Consider the following 23,514-nt stretch of genomic DNA (forward strand, 5'->3'; position numbering starts at 1 on the left):
AACGTATCCTTCAACTTTAAAAATGACAGTCTGTGGAATTTGGTGGGCCAAGCAGGAAAAAAGAACAAGCTGAAGAAAAGTTAAATAGTTCCCAAAGAGCATTTTACTTGCTGAAATATAATCCCAAAGGAAATTGCCCTAATGTAAAAGAGTTACAATAAGAACTTTTGATATGAGATAGATGTGAGCTATGTTTAGAAGACATGAGAGACAGATGAGTTGCAGGTATTGGCCCTATGTTGAAGACAATTCATGAGTGAATTATGAAATAGACTACAATGTTGAGTAGATTCTTTGGTAGATTCAGTGTTATTGACCTATTGGAGACAAAGAGGGAAAACATTCTGATCGGTATGCTAGGAAGAGTTTGCTTTTTGGGGAAGGTTCATACTTTCCAACCTCTCCTTGCAACTGTGAAGCCCACCAAAGAAGACAGAGGTTTGAATTATTAATGAAACTAGGGTTTCTAACCTTGAAGAATTTTCAATATTCTGCAAATCTTACAACATCTTATTTAGAAATACATGTTTTTTTTTTTCTTTCTTTCTGTTTTGAGATGGAAAGAAAGGTAATTCACTCAGGAGCGAGAGAAATTAGCCATGCCAGTGAAGTTCTCTGGAAGGTGTGAAAGTATAACTTGGGTTTTAGGCAAGTTTTGAGAATTGCTACCTAAGAATTCAAATGGATAGCCTGCTGTTTCATACTATGTCAGTACCAAAAGAATTCATGGAAAAAATAATGTTGTTAATATTTTAAATTTTTATGTCTACATAAACTATCATCATAATAATTCTATTTCAACTCAAATATGAAGGTTTTACACTTAAAACATCCTATTTCATTATCGTTGCATAAATAGAGTCTTTTAAATACAGAAATAATTCACAGAATATAGCAAGAAGAAGTAAGTGCTTTGCCTTTGTGGAGTACACTCTAGCTTGTAGCTAAGGGTGTGGATTTTGGAACAATACAGGCCTCAGATGGATCCTGACTTTATCATTTTTCTACTTGTATAATTTTGGCAAGTTATGAAACATCTTCCAATTTACAGTTCTTCAACCTGTAAAATGGGACTATGAATAGAACCCATCTGGTGATTGCTATAAAGATTAAATAAAAAATGTAGAAAACATGTAGAGCTATCTAAAATACAATTCGTACTCTAAAGGTGTTGGGTATGCATATTGTTCTCATACTCTAAGGAGGACACAGTGAAAAGGATAGAAATGTATTTGCCTCCAATGCTGTGTGGCTTTGCTTAGTTAGTAAGATGTATCCTAAGTAGAAATCTCTTTTGAAATGATAAGTCTGTATATATATTTTTATCCCATTTTTCTTTGAGTTGAAAGTCAGGCCCTGCAGCAAATAAATTTCAAGAGAAAGAGATGTGACAAGGTCTCTTTTTACTTTAACTGGAATGTTCCTTAGTGCCTGCAAATGAGAGAGAAAAGCTTATGTTTTTTGTTCATAGCCAAAGAGAATGCAAACCCAGGTGAGAAAAGGAAGAGGTCAAAAGTCCGAGGTTAGAAAACAGGGATCCAGGTCGAACAACAGCAGTAGATAATCAAATGTTGAAAATCAGGTAGCCATAAGAAGGTGTGCTTTCATGGAAAAGAAAAATGACCACAAAGTGTCACACCTGGGATAAATTAAAATGTATTCCTTGCCTGACACATGGATCACAGGCCTTTAATCCCAATACTTTGAAGATTGACACAGGAGAATATCAGGTTTGAGACTGGCCTCAGAAAATTAGCAAGACTTTCAGCAACTTAGTGAAAACTTGTTTTCAAATAAAATATCTGGAAATTTCTCTTGGAATTAGAACACACAACACCACTGGTTCAACCTCTAGCACCAGAGGTGTGTTTTTTGACATCATTTGAAGGAATTCTTGTTCAGCTCTTAAGGAAACATTAGAGGCCTAACAATTATTTTGTTGCCAATAGTAGAAAAAATAATACTTGCAGAGCAACGTGGCCACATACCACAAATATATTTTGTCTTATAGAATGAACCTTAGAAGTAGGAGGAAGAAGCAGAAGTATGATGGCGAAACACACTACAGTTTAAATCAAAGAGTACTGTTTGAAGGCAGGCACTCTTTGGTCTACCCATGGAAGAGCTTTGTACAAATAAATGTCTGAGGTCATATTTGGGACTGATTCATTTATTAATTTGCATATCTGTTCATTTTTTTATTTTCTTTTTTGAGGTAAAATCATGCCACCGGTCTTTTTCTGTCACGTTTCATTTTCACCTTAGTACGATGACATGTTTTTTCCATTTCAGTGTATTTTTCCCCAGTGGCACGGACAGATCCACTTTATCTGATGAGGAGCCAAGTGATCACTGGTATAAGATGGGTCTTCATGTTGTCAAACTTGCCCTCAGTTCTTCTCCACTAAATATTCAGAAAGGTCTTTGTAGAACCTGAATCTACTGTGCCAGCTACTTACCTATCTAAAAACCTATCATTAGCTTTCTGTTGATCTCAGAAAGAAATTTAAAGTTCCTACCTTGACCTAGACAACGCTGCATGATATAGCCTTTGCTTTATTTTGCAGCCCTAGGACATGAATCCATCCTTCTTATTGAGCACTCTCTAGCAGTCACAGACCTCTACCCTTTCTGAAATATTCTAGTTCTTTCTGAACCTGGATTTTTGGTTCTAGGTATTCTTCACCTATGTTTCCCAAAATGAGCTTGTTTTCATCCTTCATTACATCACAGCTCAGATATTACCTAACTAGAGATGACTTTTTCAATTTCATGGTATCATTATCACTCCAGTTAACAACACTGATCACAAATTATATTTTTGTTTATTGATTTAATTACTTTTATGACCAGTTTTGATCCCTGTGGCATGTAACTTAAATGAGATTAAATATTTTTTTGTCTTTATTGTGACAAAAATCAAATACCTCTGAAATATCCAGAACTGTGAAAAAATCTCTTCTAAGTTGTAGTGGTCGAGTGTTTTGGATTATAGCACTGATAATGTAGACTGAAACACAAGATATAATTTTTCAATATTTCTTTTGATGATTTTGATATATCCTTTTGGTTTTATCCAGAGATAGATAATAATTTTTTCAAGTAAATCTTTTTAAATATAAACCAAGTTTATTTTGCTTTTATAAGTAGTCTGCTTAAAGCACTACAGCTTGGTAAAAAAATTTAAGTTAGTATAAGTTATCCCAAAAGCCAGGCATAAATTATTTTTTTAAATCTTCTAAATAAATGATTATGAAACAGCGAGAAAAATACAATGTTTAAATGGATATTTGTACAAATAGCAACTGTTAAGATTTAGTAAGGGCCATAAAGTTTCTATCTCTTGCTACAAACTGTTGGGAGTATCATCTAAGTACTTGAGTTATATTATTGACTGCCCGTTTCAATTTCAATTTTATTTTGCCTGGTATATCATAGATATTAGCAATTAAAACTTTTCCATTCTGATAGAAAATATAATATAGCCTTATTTTTTCTTATGATGACTTGTGTCTCCTTTCCCCCATCCGAATGCTTCTATGCTTATTGGAATCCAAAATCCTCTTTATACTTTTTAAGTAAATACATGAATATGAGCAAGCTAATTATACTTTCAGGACTAGACACTTATATTTATAACCTTGAGGTTGCTTTTGATCCTAAATCAGCTTTTAATTACCATTGTAGTTAAATTGGGTGAAAAAAATGGTTCTATTATTTCCAAAACACAACAATATTATGACCAATACTATCTCAAGAGTACAGTTATTTTAGGGCTTTTATTACTAATTATAGTCGGTTTATTATAATTCATTGTTAACTGGCCTCCTAGGCTATTTACTTAAGAATCTATTCAATATTACAGCTGCTTCTGCAGCTGCTCTTCCTCTCAGACCCTGTGACTCTATGGCAGGAACAGGACTCCTCCTTGGAAGAAGATATGATTGGGCTCAAGGCAGACTCTTAACTTGATGTCTCTGGAGTATATTATTCCCAACTCTAAAAAGAGGTTAAGAGTGTAAACAGAATGGTAGTTTAACCCCCTAACCATTATAAACAGACATACCAACAATAAAACTCTCCATTTATCTATCTACTTACTCATTTAGTTAGCTATCAATATTGTTTACCCTTTGTATTCGTACCTCACTTTTGTTACATTATAAATTCTGAAAAATAGTTCTTGCTAAGTTGCTGAAGATCTTAGTAAGCTATTGAGGGCTGGCCTTGAATCTGCAACCCTTCTGTTTCAGTCTCTCAAATACTAAGATGACATGCATTCACCACTGTGCCTGGTTTAGATTCCCACTTTATCAACACATTTTTTCAGTTGCTCAGTTATGAGTCAGACTTCATTTACTATTTTGCAAGTAAGAAATAGTAGGTCTTTAAGGTTTGTATGCAGTGTATTTGTTTGAAGTATCACTGATTATCTACTATATCTTTGGCACAGTTTTTGCAACTCAAGCAAACATATTATACAAGAAGAAGCAAAAGTAAGGCATTCCACATCTGTTTGTAAGCTTAGGGAATTCCCATAGTTTTAATAACCCTTTGACAGCAAAAGCAACTATTTTCTAATTGAATCAGTCAACGGAATCATCCAGTAAGTTTACAATGTGGGTTTAAAGAAGGGGACAAGAGAGACTATAGCCTGTGATGGATTAGAGTTATTTCTCAAAGTGTTTTAGGTTGCAAGGGTGGTTACATTTATTGTTTCATCCTTTTTTATATGATACAGAATATTGAACCCAAAGACATTCTACCTCTGACCTATACCCCCAGCTCTATTTTAGTTTTTAGGTTTTGTTTTGTTTTGTTTTTTGGTGGTATTGGGGTTCCTGGAAGCCCTTCTACTTTAGGTCTATACTCCCAGACCTATTTTATATATTTTATTTGGAAACAGGGTCTCTTAAGCCAGCACAGCTGGCTTCGAACTTGCATGATCCTCCTGTTTCCGCCTCCCAAGCATAGGGATTACAAGCGTGCGCCACCACACCCAGCAGTTTTTAGGTTTTGAAGCAGGGTGTCTCTGAGTTGCTGAGAACCTTTCTAGTTTGCTGAGGCTAGAATCAAACCTGTTATTCTCATATTTTATCCTTGAGGTACTAGCGTTACATACATACTTACCATATCCAAGCATAGACTTTGTAGTCACCCCCATATTTTACACTTTATATGTGCTTTCCCCAAATAAAAAGTTATTTTGCATGCTTTTCCTGGTTAATAAATATTCTAGAGACTTATACAGGGATATTTGAAGTACTTGAATTAGATATCTGTAGATCTTTAATTCAAACCTTCATATGGTATTGCACTAGCCTGCATGTCCATATATGTGGAATGTATATGAACTAGGTTGCATTTGCTTCCTATACATGGAATCATATATTTGTCCCTTTGTGACTTACCTATTTCACTTGCTAAGTTCCTTTTCAGGTTCATTCCTGCCATCGCATGTGTCAGAATTTTTCCTTTTTAAGGATAAAAGTATTTCCTACTGCGTATATGATATATTTTATTTAATCACTCATGTGTTGATGGATGCGTAGATCATTTCTGGGTTCATTTTAATTACATGGACAAATGTGACTACCTCAGAGGATGCCTTGCAGATATTCTTAGTAATTGTGAACTTCTTGAGACCAGATACCTTTATCATAAGAATTCTACTAATAATAAACTCTTTTTAAAGTATTTACCACCTGTCAGACCCTATGTTAAAGATGTTACAAGTATATTTTCATATAATTCTCTAAACACCAATCTGAGTAAGTAAAAGAATCCTTACTTCACAAATGAGAAACATTGAGAAATTTACGTATTGGACAAAACCACGACTTTTACCAGGTAGTCAAACCTGCGTAGCAGATATATAACTGTATAAGAGATGCACCAGTGTATACTAAGTGTACTTTAGGGCCACGGGGTACCATTTCTAGAAGCTGTTCCAAAATAAACTTTCCAAAGAAAAATCCTGATTGCACTGGTCAAAAATATTATACAGCAAAAAAAAAAAAAATGGAAGCAACCATAAACAAAGTTAAATAAGTAGTTAGTTCTCATTGGTCCTCAACATTGTAAAAAAAAAATAAAACCCAAAACCACAAATTACTCACTGATAAAAACATAAAATAAAAGTAGAACATAGATATATTCTTGGCAGTAGACTTATCAATATCATGGGTAACACTAAGATATCTACTTGTCAGATTTTTAGTTTACTTATATTTTGTTTTTTTCTTGTCATTGTTTTGTGGTTTTCACCAAAACTTAGTAAGTGCTTAGTAAGTTCTGAGTGAAGAAATCCATGAAACATGCAATTTCTAAGGCAAAAAATCTCTTAGGAACTAAAGTCTTCACATTTTTCATTCATTAAAACAAATTTATAAAATATTCCCATAGAATTACAATAAAATCTTTGGATATAAATGTATTGCCTTCTGCCTTGGTTCATGAACTTATACTTAAGGACTAAAAAATACAGTTCTTTTGACCATTTTTACATAGCCTACATTTATTTGGATTCTGAATAAGATATCAGAGTTTAACATTTATTATGAAAATAATATGATGGAATGGAATAGGATGATCTGAATGATTAATTTCATATGGACAGAACACTGTGCAAATTTAAATGATATTAATGCTTTCATTTTTTCATAGTCAATATTTGCATTTCTTTAATAGTGAAAATCTGCCAAAAGAAAAATCAGATGAATCATGATCCTGAGGCCATGAGAAACCGAGGATTATTTTAAAAGACAATTTTAGGCTTAGCTACACATCTCTGGTTGAGGTCAAAATTCTGCACATTGGGATGTGAGCGGTCTAATTTAACTGTCCATGGTTTCTAATGTATTTGGAAGTTAGCAATCATCATGCTTAGAACCAATAAATATCTAAAGCTGTTCTTTATTTAGAATTGCTTTTGGTCTGCAGAGGAAAAAAACAGCCTCTGTGAAGCTTTTAAAAATGTTGTTTTTAAATGTGAATTATTTACACAGTGATGCTTTCTGAATTGTTATACTTCCATCTTTTTTTAAAAATTAGTCCCCCTTTTAAAAATAAATACATCAACTAAAAATAGAAATTTGTCAAGACATTATTAAATTTTGTACAAAAGCCTATTTAAAAATAGTAAATACCAGCAGGGCGTGGTGGCAAAAACTTGTAATCCGAGTACCTGGAAGGCTGAGAAAGGAGGATCCCAGGTCCGTGGACAGCCTCAGCTTCTGAATAAGGCCCTCCACAGTTTAGTGAGACACTGTTTCAAAATAAAGAATAAAAAATGGGCTGGGGGTTTAGCTCAGAGGTAGAATGCCCCTGGGTTCAATCACTATTACCGGAAAAAAAGCAATTATTATAATTTCTACAGATAGTGGTAATTACAAAATTCTTTATAAGAACCTATATGCTTTGTGTGCGTGTGTGCCTGTGTGTGTATGAGTTATTAGAGATTAAACCCAAAGCTATATGCCAGCTTCATTTTATTTTTCATTTAATTTTTGAAACAGGGTCTCATTAAATTACTGTGCCCTGGCCTTGAACCTGCAATCCTCCTGTCTCAGCCTCCCAAATGCTGTGCTTACAGCTCTGCACCACCACACTTTGAATAAGACCCAATGTTTTATTGCAGGAGCACAGTACCACCAGTGTACCTGTGTCTGGAGCATGGATTTCAACGTAAAGTAACTATTTAATGTTTTTTCTAAATACTGAAAATAAGCCATTAAATTCCGGCCGGCCAGAGAAGTCATTGATACTTTTTAAAAAGAGCTTTCTTCTGGGCCATAGAGAATGTTAGTTTTTCTTCCTCCATCAGATCCTGAATTTTTCCTTACACAAAAAGCTCAAAGTCTTTAAAAACTGACAGTAACATTGTGTTATAGACACAATGTGGTACTTCTTATCTTCCTTAGTTTAGAAAAGCAATTAACCAACCTTATTAAAATAAGAAGGAGCCAGGTGTGGTGTAGTTTGCAAATAATCCCCAGTAGTTGGGAGACTGAGACAGGATGATCACAGGTTTGAGGCCAGTCTCAGAAATCCAGTAAGACCCTCAGGATCTTGATGAGATCCTGTTTCAATGTAGTATATACAAAAAAGTTAGTTTATCAGGAGGAAAACACCCCTGAGTTATATTGTCAGTGCCAGAAAAAATATATTTATTTTCCAGTGTCTGCTATGTCTTAACAGCAGAGCACGGAGAAAGAGTGTTATTGTTTAAATAATAATAGAACATACAAAGGAGGCTGAAGAGCAGTACATGTTATAAGGTGCACGTTGAGGGACTGATGGACAGCAGTCCGTTTGGAAATTATGTCAACTCCACCTTTATCCCTTCCCATTCAGGTATTTACCATCATTTTCTCCTATTTGGCAATAGAAAACCTAAAGTTTTCTATTTCACTCCTACCTTAAACAATACCCAAAAAAACATCAGTCCTGTTTTTTAAACTCTTCCTCCCTTTGCTCATGTAAAACTTAACTGACTTGCTTACATTTTCTTTCTGTTGTTGTACCAATTTTACATAAGTCAAATTACATTTCAGAGCCATGATTTTATTTTTTTTTCTACTTTAAAAGCAAAGCAAAACAAAATCTGTGGTAATTTTAATTACTTCACAGGCCAAAGTCCTTAGCAACACCTTCTAGAAAAGGATCACAAGGTTCCCGGAAAGTTCTTCCATACCTGAGATAGTTTGCAGATTCCGTGTACCCACGAATTACTTATTAAATTTCACTTTATCTCAGAATCCCACCATGCCTTCTGCAGGTGGAATTTAATCATCATTGTTAATTAGATTGGAAATGTCCTCAAAAGCTCATGTATAGAGGGGTTGGTCCCCAGAAAACAGGAGTCCGGGCAGGTGATAGAACCTTTTGAAGGCAGGTCCTAGTGGGAGGAAGTTAGGTCATTGAGGGTGTACCCTTGCAGGTGAAATAAGAACCCTGTTCTTTTCCTCTCTTTATCCTTCCCGATGGCTAAGAAGTAGCAGCTCTACTTCGCCACATGTTCCCCATCACAGCCTCAACCATGAAATGACACTGAGCCCAAAATATCTCCTCTTTTCAAGCTGATCATCCCTGGTAAATCATTACAGCAATGGAAACTTGGCTTTAACATAATCACTCTCTACTATGTCTTTTACTCTAGTGATACTGAGTTCATACTTGCCATAGAATACTTTATTTACGAACCTCATTTTTTCTCAGCAAAATGTTGTACTTCTTCAAAATATAGTCTACATTTATATTTGTCATTCCTATTATTGGCCCCCCAAAATAAAACAGGTTCAGTAGTTCAAACAGTGCTTAATAAATAAAGATTGAGTGTTTTCATTAGATACTTGGTTTTATTTGTTTGTCTTTCTCAAACTCTTGGACTTTCAGTTCTAAGAGATGAAAATCTATTTTTGTTTCATTTACCCATGTCACCCCATGCCCAGCATAATACCATGTAGATAGTTGATTTGGTAAAAACAATTTTAGAAAATGGGCAAAAAAATTGATAACTGATGATATGAATGGCTCCTAATGGCTTCTAACCATTAATAGAGTTTCTGGACATACAATTATTTAACTCAAAAAAATGACAATCCATTGCTAAAAGTTTTGGCATCATTGAAAATATGCTTTAAAGATACAGCTGCTATAGACATGGATAAGCATATATTACTATAATATTCTGATTCAGTCCTTTTTGAAAGAGACCTAGAAGTGGTATCGCTAGATCATATAGTGGATCCAGTCCCATTTATTCTGCAGAGTCTCCACACTGGTCTTCACAGAGGCTGTACTAATTTGCAATCTCACCAATAGTGTATAAGAGTTCCTATTTTCCCACATTCTTGACAGAATTTATGGGTTGACTTCTTGATGATTGACATTTTAATTTGGGTTAGATGGAATCCCTGTGTAGTTTTGATTTGCATCTGCCTGATTGCTAATGATGTTGAACATATTTTATATATTTATTGGCCATTTTTATTTACTTTTTTCTATTTCGGTCAATTGTCCATTTCTTGATTGGGCTATTAGTTTATTCATGTTAAGTTTTTTAAGTACTTTATATATTGCAGATATTATTTCTCTATCAGAGAAAGATATTCTCCCATTGTGCAGGCTCTCTTTAGACTCTTGATAGTTTCCTTTGATGAGCAGAAACCTTTTAGTTTAATAATAGCCCGTTTATTAATTCTTATTTTAATTTCCTGAGCTTTAGGAGTCTTATTGAGGAATTTTCTACCTGTGCCTATATGTTGGATTGAACCTATGCCTTCCTCTAGTAATTTCAGAGTCTCTGGTTTAATTTCCATTTCTTTGGTCTATCTTTAGTTGACTATTGTGCAGGGTAAGAGGTAGGGATTTAATTTATTTTTTCTACAAGTTGATTATCAAGTTTCCCAAAACCATTTGTTGAAAAGACTCTCTTTTTCCAATGTATGTTTACATTTTAAATAAATAAATTCACTCTATCCAGCAATTAAAATAGAGAAAGTCCATTTCAAATATCTTGTCTTTTACTTTGTATAATTTTATTACTTGCCTCAAGACACTTCTAGTCTCAGAGATGGGGGCCGTGACCCATTCAGGTTACTATCAATACAGCTTAAGAGTCATTGCATTTTCTGAGCTGATAATGGGTTTGGAACAAGCTGTGAAACCCCCCAAATTAAGCACAGATTCAACTCTCATCTGTCACTGCCACCACACAGAAGCCAGTGGCCATGAAGAGATCATAAAAATTAAACTTTGATTATTATTTGGACATGCGGGCTTCCTAGATGGCTCATAAAGGAATGTCAGTTTCACAAAACCAAAGTGTATTTTGATCAGCCAATTTTATTGTCATGCAGGGTGCATTTTTAATGAGTTGAAATTCCATTGCATTTTCAAATTTCGGTTGAAATTTGAATGGCTTCACTTTCATTTTCTAATTTCCTCAGCATCAACTTTGGTAAAAGGCTACGCTGTCTTTAACATCAAGTCAGTGTACGCAAATAAATATATTTTCTTCAAACCAGTGAGGCTCCCTGTTTCCAAATGAATTCAGATTCAGGGTTAACATTCCACAGTGATGTTGTGGTCAATTAGATGAGGATACATTCAGTTTAATATTTTGAACCAGCTATCATAAGGTGCCCTCTATTTTCTTATTGCCTTAAAATTTCAAAATGTTTTTGTTCTTCAATGATCTATTGATACTTTTCCCACCACATCAATGGTATTTTTGAGGATCTTAAAAGAAAAATAATAAATTTATCTTAATTTCTATCTTATCAATATTGTTAATTAAACTTATGGATTTATGGATAAATAATTTGGCTTCATGAAAAATTTGTCTCCATTGAGACAGAAAGCCCAAGAGATTAATTAAACTCCTTGTCTACATTCCTTCTTCATGTCCCACCTCTTAGAAAAAACAAGCACAGAATACAAAACAAAAGAAAGAATTATAGTTGTTACTAATTGATTGTTTTTCAGCAATCATGTGCAGTGTATAATTATCCAAAATTATGTTAAAATCCATAATTTTTCATGAAATGAAAAATAAAGTAGAAACCTTATTTAGAAGGCAATCTAAATATTATAAACTCCATTAAATCTAGCAGAATACCAAGGTTGACAACCTTGAAATACTTGAGTCAAACCCTTTATCTCCTGTCCATGAGTTTTATAAAGATAGCTAAAAATAAATTGTTTACTCTTTTTCCTGTAACAGAGATTTCAGTTCTCTATTTGTACAGCTTTCCTTAGTGATGTTACAGCTCTTACCACCTCCGTGTGTATTAATGCAAAAAAGAGTTCAAGGGTAGATGTCCTTCAGATAATTCAAAATACATGTTATAGTTGCAAAAAGTTCAGTTTCAAATGAATAACCTGCACTTAGTACACAGTGACATTTAATTTAGATGTTTAGCGGTATAGATTATTGGTTCTGGGGGTTATACCTTGGCCACTAATGAGTGCAAAAGTGACATATGACTGATGTTATTGTTTGCAAATTATTATACTGCCAGCGAAGGTAACTATTAAAGACAATCAAATATAGTCCAGGCGTATAGGGAAATCATTACTTTCTGCAAATATCTTGTGATTTATTCAAGAGCTTTTGCATTATAGAGGGACAAAGCATTTGAGAGACAACCCACTATAATCCAAGGAGGTTGTGACCTCATAGATTAAATGGAAAGATGAATTTCTCTTGTCACAAGGACACTTCCTGGAAAACACAGACTTAACAGCACAAGATCAACTTGATGGGGTTAGAGCAGTGACTACATTTACATAACACTGGAAATATTGGTCTATGGTCTTCTTTGTCAGGTAGCATATTGACTTATCACAGATTGATTTGCTGTTAAAATACTAGTTTATAATAAAAGATAAAATTCTAAAAAAATTTTGTCTTAATAGATCTTACTCTTTAAATTTTTTTCTCCTTTTTTTTTTTTTTTGCGGTTCTGGAGATGAAACCCAGGGGCATTTGACCTCCAAGCTACATCCCCTGCCCTATTTTTTATTCTTTTATTTTGAAACTAAATCTCACTGAGTTGCAGAGAGCCTCTCTAAGTAGCTGAGGCTGTCCGTGAACCGTGATCCTCCGGTCTAAGCCTCCCAAATGCTGGGATTACAAGCATGCACCACCATGCCCGGCCTCTTTAAATATTTCAAAGGCAATTTCTAACTGGCTGGGCTATAGCACCATTGATCTCTGAGCTCTAAACCCAATACCATGAAAATACCATGGTAATATTTTCTTTCCACCTCCTTCCTTCCTCTGACATACTATAATCCAGAGAATAACTGAGGAAGGCTAGTGATGGGACAATTTAAAAATATCAGGTTTTCAGATATCTGTACGTATTATCATTGGCCTCATACCTGTAGTTCATCAATACTGAACAGCTTGACTTATCCGAAGAGTAAATAATTAAGACTCAATTCTCCAGTCCACCTTTTGACTAGAAGGATGGGTTGTGTATTTGCATTTTCAGTTTTCCAACAGGGATTTGTCATTGTTCCCTATTCTATCACAGTGCTAGGTTTGTATTTAAATGTTTCATTTTGTGCATTTCAAACTGTCAGGCTGAAGAAATACCAATAAATGTGTTAGGTTTAGATAATCAAAAATTCCCTTTACTCAGCTCCTTCATCTATATTTATCTGTCTGGCTGTGAAATCTATTCCAAGAGTATTCATCTACCACCCAAATCTATTCACCAAGCATCAAGACTCATCAGTGAGATGGAATAATGCCATTTAATTAGTCTTTGATATACAGCTTAATTAGGTCTTAATAAGGGGTAGTGCATCCTAAAATCAATTATCTTGCTCTTTTTAATAAGAGCAACTAATTAGTAGGAAAATCACCACAGTTCGCTTTTTATCCTGAAGCTTTCCATGGTGCTAGGAAGAAGGTTATGAAGATGAAGAAAATATTCTCCAAAATATTTGGAAGAAATGTCAAATTGAATCTAAAAGAATATATTCAAATAGTTGCAATAGGTTAGAAATATTTTACTGAAAATGCAATGCTTCCCATTCATCACCTTTGAATATTTCATAGTTTTATTAGTTCATGCAATGCTTTCCTAAGCATGTAACTCTTTTCTTTGCAATGCTGATAAGTGTTCTTGATAGACATCCACTGAGAATATGTCTGTGGTGGTTAGAAGGCCACATTGGTGAGTCACGTTTGTTGACATGTGGCCCTTTTGCATTTTCCTAAGAAATATCTCATGGACCACTAAATACAGTTATTACATAATTGGTATGCATCCAATACCAGGTCAAAGAGATTTTCTTTTCATATTTTTTTTTTGTTTGTTTCCTCCAAAACAGGCTGTTTTGTCCTGACTTTTGTAAATCCACTTAACATACAATGACTCAACTCTTATTCCAAACTAGGTCCTGCTTGAGCTAGTGAGATTTGGATAGGATTAAAACATACCAGGTCCTCTCCCTGAGCTCATATCTTAAACAAAATGAAATATAAAGGGAATAAATACAAAAATAAAAATGTAAGAGAATCTCAGAGATCAATAGATGCTAATAGTGCAATCAAGTATGGCATCGTGGTAGAGAGTGATTGGGGAACAGAAGTTGTATTTCTGATAGGAAGGTCAGGTAAAGGGTCTCTGAGCACATGGGTCAAGAGAAAATCTGTCAAAGAAGCCAAAATAGAGGACTTAGGTCAGACAGAACCTCATGTACTTGAAGAATACGGGATGGCGCTGCTTTTGGATAGCAGTAAAGAAAGACAAGAAAGGTTAGAAATGAGGTCTTAAAGTAGCTAGGAAGGAGATTAGGCTGAGCCTGGTACCCTGAGGAAAATAATTTGGATGTAATTCAGAGTATAGTAGGAAGGTGTTCATTTAAAAAAATCAATATCAATATTGATTATAGAATTTAGGTGGTAGGTAAAGTTTTTATTATGTGTTTATTTCCATTTTTGTTTGTATATGTAAACACACACACACACACACACACACACACACACACGTATTGCTTGGGATGTAGTGTTGAAGTAAAATGCCTCTGCATTTGATCCTCAGTGTGAGAAAAAGAAGGAGGGAGGGAGAGACAGAGAGAGAAAGAAAGAAAGAGAAGGAAGGAAGAGAGGGAGAGAGGGAGGGCGGGAGGGAGGAAAAGAGTTGCCAAACCTATGGTATTGCCTATGGTAATACCATAAAAGAGTTGCCAAACCTATGGTAATCCCAGCAACTAGGGAGGCTGAGGCAGGAAGATCTCAGGTTCACTTCAAGTACAGCATGAAATAACTTAGCAAGACCCTGTTTCCAAATAAAAACATAAAATGTGCCAGGGATTTGGTTCAGGAATTAGAACCTCCTGGTGTTTAATACCAGTACTGCAAAACAAAGAAAGAAGATTCGGGTGAGTAGGTCCTTGGATAAGGCTGTGCTGTGGTACATACTCCGTTATGCTCCTTTCCTTTTGAAATGAAGCATCTCTACATCACCTTTCCAGCTGTTTGTGTCTCATTTTAATTTGGGCATGCTTAAGGTTACGGTAGGGAATGTGGAGGCCAGGTTTAGACTTAGCTTAGTTCCCATGGGGAACCTACTCACCTAGCAGGTGACCACCTTCCAGGAAAATTCTTGCAAGAGTGGATTATTAACAGCCTTTTAAAGCTAACTACATCTTGGGAGTATACACTTGATAGAAAGGACAATAAATGAGGGACCTTTTTTAAGAGCCTAGTAATCAAGCTCAAGGAAGTATAAGTCATCGACTTTGTGCTTGGCCCCAACACAGTTATGGGTAATTGGGACTTAGTAAAAACAACTCTGTGATGAAAAGGGCACCTATACCAGCAAAAGCAAACACATCAGAAGCTTCTTTGGTACTAAAAGCTATACGTTCCCTCTTTCTCTTGGAGCCACTGCAGTATACAATCAAAGGGTGCACTATGGTAGTCATGATGGTGCAGACCTGCAATCTCAACAACTCTGGAGGCTGATGTAAGAGGGTCATGAGTTTGAGACCTACCTGGGAAACCTAGAGAGATGTTGCTTCAAAAATGCAAAAGGGCTGTATGGAATGTATCATGTGGTAGAGCACTCCTGGGTTCAATCCCCAATACCACAAAAAGGAACAAAAAAAGATGCACCAACATAGATTCAATTTGGACCATTGTCACATTTGAGGAATGCTTATCCAACTAAGTCTATCAATGAATATATCCTGTATTTTTATCTTGAACTAAATAAAAAAGGATAGTGATTTATCTTTCAGAAATTATTTGGTCTTGCCTAGAGGATTAAGGAAACAAAATGCTAAGTGCCTTGGTTTTAGTTTGTTCCTCAGAGTTCAGGAGACTGTATAGCAAAGATGAGCAGGTGTTCTCCTGTTTCAGCCTCCCACATTGGATACTGCACCTTTTGTCTTTCCTTCCCATAATAGTCACTGATCACAGCACACCACTGCTATTTAACAAGTCTAACATGCTTTGAGCCCCTTTGTTCCTCTGTTCGACGTGTTAGTCATGCTTCTTTGAGGGAAGAATTATTCTGAAAGCCAGACCTCCTCCTGGGGCCTGGTAAATGGTGGCCTTTCTTTTATAGCTACTCCTGATTTAAAAGTTAATCCCGGTAGCACATGTTGTGGCTCAATGCCCTTGTGAGGAGGAGCTGGTAGATGGAAAAAAAAAAACATAGAGCAACTGAGGAGCAAATGGCTGTGGAGGGTAGGATGCTCTGGCCTGGTCATGGTTTGCTTCTGCATTGACCTCCAAAGTCCCCTGTTGAAAGCAATGTAACAAGTCCAGAGGCGGGCTTTTAGGCATACTGGGGCATTGAGGGCTCTGGTTAATTAATTCATTTGATGGGTCAATCCATTGGTGGCTGAGTGGATTCCAGGTAGGTGGACCTTGTTGAAGGAAGTGGGCTCTTTGAGTATATTTCCTATTCCTAAAGTGTGTGTGTGCTTGTGTGTATGTTCTCTCTCCTATCTCTCTCTCTCTCTCTCTCCCTCCCTCCCTCCCTCCCTCCCTCCCTCCCTCCCTCTCTCTCTCTCTTCCTCTCTCTCTCTCTTCCTCTCTCTCTCTCTTCCTCTCTCTCTCTCTCTCGCTCTCTCTCTCTCCCTCCCTCCCTCCCTCTCTCTCTCTCTTCCTCTCTCTCTCTCTCTCTCTCTCTCTCGCTCTCTCTCTCGCTCTCTCCTTCCCAATTGCCATGAGTTGATCAGCTTTCATCTGTCACACCCTGCTGACCCAGAACAATGGAGCCAGCTGACCATGATCTGAGCCTCTATCATGAACCAAAACAAATCTTTCTTTTGCTAAGTTATGTTTCTCAGTCATTTATCACAGTGACAAAAACAAAAAAACAACAACAAAAAACTAACAAATACGGGTCTCATTTAATACAAGAACAACAAGATTTGGGTAGGAAATGTTCAGGGATTTAGGAGGGAGAAAAGGACATGGAATTGATACTTTCAGGAGGAGCTAGATATTGAACCTCAGCAAAGGACTTAGGAGGAAGATTTGACGCCATTTAAAAATTCAATATTGCCAGAAAGCAAGGTTAAGTTTATTCTTATCCTACCAATGTACTCACACCACTAGGCTCAAATTCAGGACGTGAATACAGAGCTCAGCTCCAAGAGGACTGGCTAACATATAGATGGATAGATGGAAGAATAAACAGAGGAAGTGATGAGCACCCAGGTAAAGAGGGAACACAAGTTTTGATCCTAAAATTACTACTACTGGTACACTTCAGAAAGGAAATTAAAAATCTCACTTCATTTCTATGGCCATATTTAGGAAACAAAGATTTATGTCCCAGTCTCCAGTTTCATCTCTTCCCAGATGACTTGATGAAATGTCACATTTACTTTGTCCAGAAAAAGCCAAGGACTTGCTAATACTGGCAACTCTGGATAATGAACACATACCAACTGCTAGAAAGCTTGGCTCCAGTCACAAGCTTTGAAGGCCTTCAGTTAACTGAGGCCTTCACCACAGGCTCTGGCTTCCTGCCCCCTCTCTGTTGATCTGTCAACACTAGCCCTTCAGAGGACTCAATACTTGCCTGATCCTTACCAGTTGTCGCTGAAGCTAAAGCTCTCTCGCTCCTCGATTTATATTTTTTTTATCTGTGTGTCGTCGACGATTCAGGGAGAGTGCAGTCAAACATAAGGAATTGGCTGTAAGGTTGTACATTCTGTCTTCTTCATTTTGTATATGGTTCACAATCCTCAGTGGAGAGGTTAGGTTCTCCTGCCTCAGTTTCTTCACTGATGATAGGGAACAAAGAGATGTGGATAAAACCCTTAGAATAATGCTTGATGACAGTAAGCCCTTGGTTATTGTCCTTATTGTAAGATGTTTAAGAATAGTTTCCCTCTCTTTTGTATTACGATATTCTATAACTGAGCATAGTGTTAAGGATTTAGATACAACAGCTCTTTTTGTATGTCTCATGAAAAGTGCTTTTTCCTCTTTCTATGATCTTTCTTTATATATTGGACTCTTTTGAGATTATGTTTTTCAAAGCCTGTATATAAATCTTGAAAGTTAATATGTAACAGTTCTTCTACTGTACCCTCCCTTTCCCAACCAAACCCTGTGGTTATAGTGAAATAGTTTAGTATTGTGTCTCCCTACAGTTCAGTGACTTAACGAACCTCAATAAGCATCTAAACCCAAGGAATTTTGCCATAATAACCAGTCACTAAATAGTTTCGGGTACCCTGTTTTGGCCTCTATGAATTCACAAATAACATGTTTGATGCAAGAGTAAATGGGTACTGGTTGCGATGGTAGAAAACATAATCGTGTCTCTGCTGTGGGTTTCTTCCATTCCTAGTAGAGATCTATGAGAACCGGAAGCAAAGGAAAACTGTTTTTCTATACGTCTCACTTCTATATAGCTCATGTAGCGATTTATGCCTTCTTCTGCTATTCTCTTTAATTGATTCCTTATTCAGCAAATAGAACCAAGATACAATTAACCTTGTGAATAGTTCTTTAGGGGGGACATATTTAGATTTGATTGGGTCTCAGTTGGGTCACTCTCATTGACCTGAAGGTCGGAAAAAGAGCATGTTGGCTGCTTTGGGGTAAGTAATATTGAATTAAATCTCTTCAGAGACTAGTTTAAAGCCTGGAAATTCTTCTGACTTAAACAGTGAGAGATAATTGGAGCGTCTTGTGGTATCAAATGCTCGAGTGCAAATTAATATTTTGTTGTGCTTGCTTTGCCGTAGGTTTTTAGAGGATTCCCATGGAAAGTTCATTTAGTTTATACACCAGCCTCCTAGTTATCTATCGAGAACAGTTGCAGGTAGCAGTTACAACACTAATGATGGGATGGCCATTCTTTCAGAATACAAAAATGCAGGTGATGCTTTTATGACACTGCAGACAAGGATTATATGAGTCAGCGTTTTTTAAAAATTAAATGCCTTCTGAAGGCTTACATTGAATTCAGACTCCATGAGGCAGTATTTCCATCTTTCTCTTGATTGGAGATGATGATTTCCTTTTCTGTCCCTGTAGAACAAATCATGAGATTGAGGGTTTAGAGAGTATAAAAGTAAAGGGCATAGGGGTTCTTTATGAAAACCAAACATAAGTGACTATGAAACAAGCATAAATTGCAATGGATTACTTCATAGCCTTTATCCATCTTGAGTCACCCACCTGCTACGGGTTTCCTAATTGAATTAATGATACCCATTTTTTTTAAAAAAAGAGTTTCTCCAATCATTTTCTTGACCTCCAATATGTATCTTAATTTTAAAGGTACTTCTGTTCCTGAAGGTAATAGTCTAAGCACAAAAAGGGCTTTCTCTAAGTCAGTTTATTTCCTGAAGTACTGTATTAAAATCTGAAAGCTTGTTGTTTACATAGTTTTAGAGGTAAAAGAGATGATCCTCAGTTACATTTTATCCATTAAGTAAGTACTCTAGGTTGGGTGCTTTGGGGTTATGATCTTGTTGAATGACTTAAAAAATGCTTGAAACTCGGGAAAAAATACTACCTCAGGAATAAGGATATAAAGAAATTTGATATGAATTCATGCTTAATTTAATTACTGTACCAAAGCATATCAGCTGCATTAATTATGCTTGGTATCATCAAAATTTAATAGCATTTAAAAACAATTTGCAGTGTAGGTAGCCTTTTTCTTGTAAAAGGAATTCTTTTATAAGAATTTTCAAGCCAAGCATGATGGTACACACTTGTAATCCCAGGATTCGGAAAGTGAAGACCTGGGGTCACAATTCATAGACAGCGTTAGCTACTTAGACCCTTCACAACTCAGGGAGACCCTGTTTTAAAAAATAAATTAAAAGACTAGAAAATAGGACTGGGGATATAGCTCAGAGGTACAATGCCTCTGGGTACCATCCCCAGTACTGCAAAAAAAAAGAAAAAAAAGAGAGAACTTCTGAAAATGTCCAATGACTGTTGAGGAATCAGAGTCAATAATGAATTGAGAATTGAGATGGCAATACACAGCCAAATAAATTGAAATGCAAAATTATAGATAATAGCTCTTCACCAGTTAATAGTCATTTAAATATCAAATGTGAATGTAGGTTGATACTTTTTAACATTTTTTTTTTGGTGGTACTGGGGTTCCTGGAAGCCCTTCTACTTCCGGGCTACACTCCCAGACCTATTTTTACATTTTTTTTTTGAAACAGGGTCTCCTAAGCCAGCACGTGCGGCTGGCTTTGAACCTGCGTGATCCTCCTGTCTCTGCCTCCCAAGCGCGGGGATTACAAGCGTGCGCCACCACACCCAGCCTTTTATAAAATTTTATTGAAGTATTGTAGTCATACATCTTAATGGGTTACAAGATGGTAGAGACATACATGCACAAATCATGCATTTAGCCCTTAAACCAATTCTCACCCCATTTCCTTCCCCTACCTCCTCTCACTTAGTTTAGTGATTGATATTGACATATTTGTTAAAGTATATCATGTGCATTAGAAAATGTCCCTCTTCCCCCCTCCCATCCCCTCAGTTAGGTCGCCTTATTTGCTCGTCTATAGAATATCCCTCTTCCTCTAGAGTTCCTCCCATGATCCTTTATCTCCCTAGCTTCCTTCATTAGAGTGTTAAATAAACATTCTATAAAACATCCTCTAGAAATAGGAGCACTGGGAATCCACATAAAAAAATAAAAGTGATTCTCTTGAAACCCAACAAATAGATATGTCCTCTATTTACCTCTTAGCACATAATACTTCTGTTAAGAATTTAAAGCAAGGTCCTAAAGAGATATTTGCACACCACGCTCATGGTGCCATTATGCACTGCAGACAAACAGTGGAAACCTTCCAAGTATGTCCATTGATAAATTAGTGGTAACTATTAGTGGACAGTTATTTTATCCCTTTGAGAAATCTATTGGAGTCAAATTTATAGAGATAGGAAGTAGAATGATGGTGGGTAGGGGGACAGGGATTGGAGGAAATGGGAAGTCATGAAATGGGTATAAAATTTTAGTAAGAGAAGCAGAAGTTGTGTTTATTGTTTGCTGTTTCAGATTATTATTGAATAAAGACATAAAACATTTTTTCAAATGAATTCCAAGACTCACCCAGAGAATATAAGTTTAGAAAACCCTAAGTTGAAATGCAGTATGCCATGAGTTACGGTGGAGATATTTACAAAAATATCCTAATATAACATAATAGATTGATTCCAAAGTGATACTGAAGCCAGGTGTGGCTGTAATCCCAATACTTGGGAAGCTGAAATAAGAGGATCACAGGTTCAAGGCCAGCTTCAAAAACTTAGTGAGATTTCCAGCAAAATCCCACTTAAAAAATGAAAAAGGGCTTGGGGTGTAGCTCCAAGGTAGAATGCCCCTGAGGGCAGTGCTCAATATCAAAACAAAACAAAACAAACAACAAAACAGTGATACTGGGATATAAGGCAATTTATTCTGCTAAAGGGAATCAAGAAGGACTTCAGGGAGAAATGCCAATTAACATTTAAGTTGGAGTTGGTTAGTTGAGTTTGAAATGCCAGTAGGGAAAATGCTTGTGTATTGTGTGAAGGGGAGTTTTCAACAGATTAGCAACTTAAGCAAAGAAGAGTGTGGCTTATCTGATGGGGGCAACAAAAACTATGGAAGTTGGAGAAGGAACTAGAAAAGTACAGGAAGGCCAGTTTTTGAAGGACATTGGTGCCATACTTGAACTGTTTTTTATAGTAGTGTAGCTACATCCAAGATTATAAAAATGCAGGGGAAATTTTGATCCTATGTGCACTTTAGGTGTATACCGAAAATGAACCTGTAAGCACAAATGCTCAGCCAAGAACACACCTGCCATCGGGAGTTACAAATAAGCCTCAGAGCTTGGTCAAGTCTGAAGATACATGAACTTAAAGGCAATTACTTTGTTTAATGTTGATAACCTAATGAAAATAGGTTTCTTTTAAGAAGGTACTAAAATTGTAATAAAACTATGGGGATTGCTGTTACCTAGTTTTTAAAGTACAATAAATACCCCATCAAAACTTCTCTAAATAAGTAAGCTGGATTTTCAAATTTGGACAGAGAAAAGAGTCTTCTCATAAATATGAAAGTACATTTTAAGGAAAAACAGTCACTGGAGTCGAGTCTTAGGGGAGATGAGGAACCCCATGTTTTAAGACTCTGAAATGGTAACGTAAATCACTTAGTGTGATTCATGTTTCTTGCAAGAATAGAAGGTAGAAGATATATCTTGTGTGATAAATCAGTAGAGGAAGGTGCAGGCATGGAAACTTAGGGGAAAGTCATAATGGATTTCGGTTACAACTTCAATTGAAAAGAAAATATGAGAGGAAGATGCTCACACATTATTCATGGCAAAGCCTTCACTTAGAAGCAGAAGCATTCATTAAAACCATGTTGCTAGTTCAACCTCCTAGATGCTCGTAGATAGTAAATTTCAATTTACTATATTAAAAGTTGAATTCAAAAACTTCCCCTTCAGACATTGTTTTTCCTTTTATATTTTCCAACAGTATAAAGAAAGCCCATTCTGAATCAGCATTCTTCTCATGGTTCCTGAAATTATAATCTTGGGTTTCATCCTGGAATCTTTGCTGTCCCAAATTTTCTTGCTTGTGGATATATAAAGCCCGTGTACCCTCTGGTCTGTAAAAACTACAAACAAATCCCTCTATTTTAGTTCCTTATTATCTATAGCCTCTGTTCATACAATATTCTTGTTTCTAGTCTTGACTTCTTAATAAATCCTTCACAAACCTACCGGAAGTATATTTCTACATAAAATAAAGATATCCCTTGTTACTATATTAGAACAATACTTTTGCAATGTAATATAATGCTGATCTGTATTTCAGCCATGGTACTTACAAAGAGAGGGTGTCTTTCTCCCATTCTGTATGCAATATTTTCATTCTTTTGGTTTTTTCCATTATTAAGCACTTTTTAGTTTGATAAAATCCCATATATCTACTTTTGTTTAATTTTCTCTACTTTTGAAGTCATGTCCAAAGAATATTTTCTATACCGATGTCTTGAGGTGTTTTCACAAATATCATCAGAGTTTCAGGTCTTACATTTACGTCTTTGATCTGTTTGGAGTGATTTTTTTACAGGGTCAGAAGCTGGAAAATGTTTCAGCCTTCTACATATGGCTATACAATTTTACCAGTATCATTTATTAGGAAGTGGTTCCTTTCTCCAGCACATATTTTTGATAAATTTGTCAAAAATCAGTTGGCTACACATACATAGGTTTATTTCTCAGATCTCTATTCTATCTCCCTGGTCTACATTTTTTTTTCTGTTTCTATACCAGTACCTTGCTGGGTAGGTTGCTTTCTGCTGCAGACATTTTGTTTAGTTTTATTTAATAATTTTTTTTTGTGTGTGTGTGGTACAGGGCTCCCTGGTAGCCCTTCTACTTCCGGGCAAAACCCCCAGACCTATTTTATACTTTTATATTTTTGGAAACAGGGTCTCTTAAAAGCCAGCACAGCTGGCTTCAAACCTGCATGAT

The sequence above is a fragment of the Muscardinus avellanarius genome (genome assembly GCF_963383645.1).
Source record: "Muscardinus avellanarius genome assembly, chromosome: 7".
In the NCBI taxonomy this organism is placed as follows: domain Eukaryota; kingdom Metazoa; phylum Chordata; class Mammalia; order Rodentia; family Gliridae; genus Muscardinus; species Muscardinus avellanarius.